Source organism: Vicugna pacos, chromosome 19, assembly GCF_048564905.1.
Source record: "Vicugna pacos chromosome 19, VicPac4, whole genome shotgun sequence".
Classification (NCBI taxonomy): Eukaryota; Metazoa; Chordata; class Mammalia; order Artiodactyla; family Camelidae; genus Vicugna; species Vicugna pacos.
In genome coordinates this window covers 30,719,761-30,725,968 of record NC_133005.1, presented here as the reverse complement: position 1 = coordinate 30,725,968, position 6,208 = coordinate 30,719,761, and the positions used below count along the sequence as shown (strand labels likewise).

Here is a 6,208-nt window from a genome sequence, read left to right as displayed (position 1 = left end):
CCACTCACTATGTCCCCTTCTGGGCTTCGTCTTTTGAACTCCTGTTGCCTTTCTCTTACCATTTGTGAATATCATGAATGGCTAACTTTTTGCATTGCACTTTGTAGGTATTTAGATAATTAAGTATATAGGAATGATCTCTCGACTTAGCTGCACATTAGAATCACTTTAGATGCTTTGTAAATCACTAATGTCTGGTCCCACCCCCAAAGATTCTGAGGCAATTTGTCTGGGGTGAGGTGTAAGCATTGGCATTTTAAAAAGCTGCCTGAGTGATTTTCATGTGTGGTCAAATGTGAGGACTAGAAATACTATTGACTTTTCTATATTGGTGATGACTTTTGTTGCTTTAAACTAATCATAACCATTTAAGTGATTCTTTTGGGTTTATAAATATATAATGGTATGTATGTAGAAAAATTTTGCCTCTGCCTTTTACTATATTTGTATTTCTCATTTGTTTTCATGTAGCTTTGTATTAGAAGCACTTCTGACACTGTGTTAATTAACAGTGATGATAAAATCCTGCTTCATTTTGTGCCTTTTTTCGTTTTTTAATTGAAGTATAGTTGATTTACAATGTTGTGTTAGTTTCTGGTGTACAGCAGTGATTCAGTTATACATATATATTCTTTTTTTTATTTCTTTTCCATTATGGTTTATTACAGGATATTGAATATGGTTTTCTATGTTATACAGTAGGGCCTTTTTGTTTATCTGTTTTATGTATAGTAGTTTGTATCTGCTAATCTCAAACTCCTAATATATCCTCCCCTTCCCCCTTTCCCCTCTGGTAACTATAAGTTTGTTTTCTATGTCTGCAAGTTCTGTTTTGTAAATAAATTCACTTGTATCATATTTTAGATTCCACATATAAGTGATACCATATGGTATTTGTCTTTGTCTTTCTGACTTCACTCAGTCTGATAATCTGTAAGTCCACCCATGTTGCTGCAAATGGCATTATTTTATTCTTTCTTATGACTAAGTATTCCATTGTATATATATATACCACATCTTCTTTATCCATTCGTCAGTCGATGGACATTTGGATTGTTCCATGTCTGGGCTATTATACATAGTGCTGCCGTGAACACGGGGGTGCATGTATGTTTTCAAATTAGAGTCTTCTCTGGATATATGCCCAGGAGTGGGATTGCTGGATCATATGTGTACCTATTTTTATTGGCTGCCTGTCTCATTTCTTCCTCGAAGTGTATTGTTGATATTTGGTTTTAAATAGATACTCTAAAAAGGGTAAGAAAGTATATCTTTATTACTAGTTTTAGAATTTTGAAATTAAGAATAGCTGTTGGAGTTTAACAAATGACACTTTGGTATTTGCTGACATGACACAATTTAAAAATTTAACCTATTCCTAGGTTCTATTTACTATTATTTTCTTTTAAATTTTTGAGCCTAAATTTTAAGTAAGTTTCATCTGTAGTTTTTCTCTTCATTTTCTTTAGTCAGTTTTAGGATCAGGTTAGTACAGTAAACTAGATAACCTATATCTTGACCTATTTTAGGCATGATTTCTATGAGTTGTTTGTTTCTGGAGAGTTTGAAATGATCAACTAACAAACCATCAGAGACTAGTTGCTTCTAGGGGTGGAGGTATAGTTATTTATTTTTTCAAGGTGTTGGTCTAGTTAAGTATTTTATTTTTGTCAATGTTAGAATTCTGTTTTTAATGGAAAATCCATCTTTTTAGCTTTATCCAAATTTATTAACACATACATAGTATTTCCCTATTTATTGCTTTTTTATGTCCTGTATGTCTGTTTTTTTATGTCCAGTTTCATGCATTTATTCTTTTTTGTAACTAAATTTAGTACTAATATCATTTTTAGTCTCTTCTCAGAACTTTTAGTTGAAATATAAAACTTTAGAAGCACAGGAGGAGGCAGTGAAACTCAGTGTCCTCCTCCCTCGCAGTCCTCTTTCGTGGGCAGCACCTCCTGCGAGCTTCTTGTGGGTCCTTCCAAAGTACTTTGGTTTTGCTTTCAAAATACCTACTTCTTTTCTTTTTAAGAAAAGTTCGTCCCATTTTGTTTTATTTTTACCTTTTGGTTGTTTGTTTCTCAAGATTATGGGTTGCATTTTTAGTTTTTATTTTTGCTTTTTGACAATACTTAAAGCAATGCCTGTCCTCTATTCTTTTTTTCATAGTCTATAGATTTCTTGTGTAGTGATTTTGTTATATTTTCTAATTTCATCATTGTTATTTCAGAGCTTATCTCTGTAAGCAGAATATTGTTGGATTTTTTCTGTTCAGCCAAGCTTGAAGATTCTATAACTTATGTGTGAACTTAGCTTCTTTAATTTATGGGTGCTATTGCATTTGTTATGTTTTCTACAGATTAATTTGTCTCTTAATTTATATATTGGTTAGTTGTCTCTTTTCTGTTATACCTTCTGTTTTATGAAATGTTCTTTCCTTCTTTTTAACTTTAAAACAAAATTAAAAGTGAACAGTTTTCCTAGTACTAAAAATAACATTTGTTCCTCTATTTACTATCATCAAGGCAAAAGCAGGAACTATCCTTTCCTTCCTTATTATAAGGAAATACAGTTTCTCTCCATTTTGTCATCCCCTCTTTCTATTCCTTGTCTAAATCCATTATTTTTACCCTTCATGTTTTATATTTGTTCCATGGGATACATTCATTCTTCTGGACTTCAGCCTGGTACTCACAAGTATTTTGCTCTCCTTGATCAAGTTAGTTAACAATCACCGAGACCTTACTGAGCTGGACAGACACTGAGCTAGATGTGGGACATACAGAGGTAAAGGCAGGTCTGTCCTTGCATCTATGGTCCCCTTCAGGCTGAGGAGGTGGCATGCATGCAGGCCAACAATGGCAAAAGATGTGATGTGTCAGATGTGCTGGAGACGCAGAGAGGGAGGGAATGGTGTTTAGTACGTCAGTGCAGGTGGCTTGGAAGCTGAGTGTTACTGTGCCAGTAGGGCTTTGTGGGGTAGAGGATAAATGAATTGGCAAAAGCCTGAAGGTACCCAAGTTATTGCCCAAGTTCATCAAAATCTGAAAGTACCCAAGTGGCTGGAAATGAGACTGGACAAAGGGATGTAGGGTCCAGATTGTGAAGCACCTGGCATGCTTGGCCAACAAGTTTTAGTTTGTATCCGTGGGCTGTACCACAGAGGTTTTAAAGCAGGAGATCACTATGTTAAAGTTTGTCTTCAGGAAGACAACTCTGGCTGTTGTGTGAAGCACGGACTCTGGGTGAAATCAGTTAAGCAGCTGTGGCAGTCATCCAGGTGAAAGATGATGAGAACTTGAACAAGGCGGCAGCAGTGGTGATGGAGAAGATGAGATGTTTAGAGACAGAATCTAAAAATACTAGTGCCTGACTCTGGTGAGATTGGGAATTAGAGGGTGACTTAGAGGGTTTTCTTGTTTGTCTGTTTTAGGAAAGGTAATAATAGGCAGTGGAAATATTGACTACCTTGTGTAGTGGGGTGAAGGTTGTGGATGGGGTTGCAAAGACTACTTTAAAGAGAGACAGAGAATTTTAGGACTTTCTGAATTTAAAAAACCGTTAAGAGATCTAGGAAAACATAGCTAGGAGTAATGGGAAATGTGGGTCAGAAACTCAGCTGAGATGTAGGGGCCAGAGGTAAAGAATGTGAGATGTACTTGCTCAAAGGAGGAGGTCAAAACCATAGAATAGATATAGAGTTCACCTCGGTAGAGCATGTAGACAGGAAAAAAGGGCTTAGGTTGGCCTCTTAGTAAAGACCAGTCTTTATGTTCAGGAACTCAAAATTGTCCTGAGCAGTGTAATACATGTCCAGCATGGGGAGGTGAGAGCTTTTTCAGATGGCTTTATCTTCTTAATAGCCCTGTGTATGGAAATTATTACTATCCTGCTTTGTGGGCCAGGAAACTAAGGCTCCAAGGCATTGTTACTCAGCTAGTAAGTGGGATTGCAAACCAGGCCTGAATGCCAAGCAGATGCTAGAGGAAGCGGTAGGGGAGGAGCAGAGCAGAATGGTGTGAAAGAGATGATGTCCTGCAAGAGGTAGTGGCCAGCTGTGGCCATTCACCCAGAGATCCAGTGGGATAAGGAGAAGCTAAGTCCCTGGTTTTCTCAATTAGCAAACTGATAGTGATCCCAGCACGCACGCTCGGTCCACAGAGTATGGCAGTCAGCTCACCCTGGAGTCAGAAGGAGCTGAGGAAGTGCAGACAGCGCTGCTGACTGCGGCTCTGGGAGAGACTTGTTGGTGGAGGATTGACAAGCGTCTGGTCTGGGGGTGGCATCATTTTGTTTGTTTACAGATGACAACTTGAGGTATTCTGATTCACTTATCTTTTTTACATTGAAGTCTTAGATTGCTTTGTCTCTAGGCTTCTGTTACTTTAAAAAAAAGAAAAAAGTCAGAGTAACTCTGTCAAGGGAGAGGGCATAGCTCAGTGGTAAAGTGTGTGCTTAGCATACACAAGGTCCTGGGTTCAATCCCCAGTACCTCCATTAAAAACCAATCAATCAATCAATCAATAAACCTAATTACCTTCCCCTAAAAAATTTTTTTATAACTTTTAATTAAAAAATAAATAAACAAAATTTAAAACCTACCAAACAAATGTAACTGCTGGATTCCCTTTCACATAACCTGCTTGTTTACCTTGTTTACTTGGAGTTCTTTTCACCTTGTTGTCATATGTTTCCAGGCTGTTGTCTTAGTGACCCTCTTTGATTGCTAATTATGTGTGGCATCCTGAGAGCCCCTTGTCATTTCTACTCTCAGGTCTTTCCTTTCTGGAAGTGGTTTTCTTCTGTTATTTTAGTCTTTTTTTCCATTCAGCTACCTCCAGAACTCAAATTCACAGACTGTGTCTCTCATCTGGATGATAATTTGTTCTTGCATTCCCTAACAACAGGAGAGCTTGAGCACATGTTCCAGAACAAAGCTTGCCTGGGTTCAAATCTTGTAGCTGAGGGACCTTGAGCAAGTTACTTTTTGTAACTTCTTTGTGCCTCTTTGTCCTCATCTGTAAACTGGAGGCAGTAATAATACCTGCTAGCAAGGGCTGTGATGAGAGTTAAATGAACTAGTGCCTTCAAGGAACTTGGAGTGAACAGTGTCCAGTGCACGTCGTGTGTTCCACCACTGTTAGCTCTTCTTGTTGTTGTCATTGTTCTCAGGGAACGTAGCAATAAACCAGAAATAGGCAAATCCTGGGAACCACGTAGCATTCCTTCAAGTTGTTAAGGAGTTTGGTGGTGAACACTTTTAACCTGGGTCCAGATTTGGCATCTGGAGTTTCAGATGTCCACTGTGTGACCTCACCTTCCCCATGGCAGTGTTCGGTTAATTTCCCTTAAATGCAGGCCATAAAATTACTTCTAGCTTACTGTATAGTTCTTCCAAAAAAAAATCTTACTTAATTTTGCCCATCCCATCAGTAAATAACAGATGCTGGCCGAACTATCTATAGTGCTATCTTAGCTTAGGCTGCTGTAACAAAATACCATAGACTAGGTGGCTTATAAACAACATATATTTATTTCTCACTGTTCTAGTGGCTGGACGCTGAGATCAGGGTACCAGCATGGTCAGGTTCTGGTGAGGGCCCTCTCCTAGGCTGCAGATGGCATTTTTCCTGCTGTATCCTCATTTGGTGGAGAGGGGTGAGAGAGCTCTCTAGGGTTCTTTTTATAAGGGCACCGATCCCATTCATGAGATGAGAGTTCCACTGTGAGGACCTCATTGTCTCCCAAAGACCCAACGTTCTAATACTATCACACAGGGGGTTAGAAATTCAGTGAGTTTCAGGGTGGAGTGGCCACAAACATTCAGCCCATAACAAGTACCAAACTCTGATGATGTGGTTATGAACACTCCATATTTTTTTTTGACAATGAAGATGTGCTATTTTTATAAGTAGAAGAAAAATAAACTTCACTGAACAATCAAAAATCAAAAAAGTAATAACAAAGTGCTTGTGTGACAGAAACATATCAACTGACCTCTTGGAGTTTTTAAGGAAAACGAGCAGGCTTATAAATGAGGGAGCCAGTAATCCCTTAAGAAACGTTCGTCAGAATTTGCATAGTCTCAAATAAACTTCTTCGACATACTTATTAACTATAAAGGAAAGAAAAGCTACTGTCTTTTCTTTCCTTTATAGTTAGACAGTGGAGAAACCACCTTAGCCAAGTGGTCAGTCATGGTCAG

At 38.2% G+C, this 6,208-nt stretch overlaps 1 protein-coding gene across 9 annotated transcripts in view; it reads left to right on the top strand.

The window, feature by feature from the left end:
• The window catches only part of ZHX3 (zinc fingers and homeoboxes 3), a 97,626-nt gene that overhangs the window by 42,171 nt on the left and 49,247 nt on the right, over positions 1-6,208 (top strand). The window lies entirely within an intron of this gene.